The sequence below is a fragment of the Egretta garzetta genome, unplaced genomic scaffold, assembly GCF_000687185.1.
Source record: "Egretta garzetta isolate BGI_Z169 unplaced genomic scaffold, ASM68718v1 scaffold598, whole genome shotgun sequence".
Classification (NCBI taxonomy): Eukaryota; Metazoa; Chordata; class Aves; order Pelecaniformes; family Ardeidae; genus Egretta; species Egretta garzetta.
In genome coordinates this window covers 1107926-1108329 of record NW_009260621.1, presented here as the reverse complement: position 1 = coordinate 1108329, position 404 = coordinate 1107926, and positions in this window count along the sequence as shown.

Sequence of the window (404 nt, the reverse complement as noted above, 5' to 3'; positions counted from 1 at the left end):
CACAGAGGGGAACCACCCGAATTTCAAAGGATTCGGTAAATCACAAAATCGTTTAGGTTGGAAAAGAACTTTAAGTTCGGCAAGTCCATCAAGTTGACCTAACCCTGCCATCCCACCACTAAACCATATCCCTGAGCACCTCGTCTACCCCTCTTTTAAATCCCTCCAGGGGTGGGGACTCGACCACTTCCTTGGGTGGCCCATTCCAGTGCTTGACAACCCTTCTGTGAAGAAATTTCTCCTAATGTCCAACCTAAACCTCCCCTGGCACAACTTGAGGTCATTTTCCCTCATCCTATCGCCTGTACCTGGGAGAAGAGACCAACCCCCACCTCGCTACAGCCTCCTTTCAGGCAGTTGTAGAGGGCAATAAGGTCTCCCCTCAGCCTCCTCTTCTCCAGACT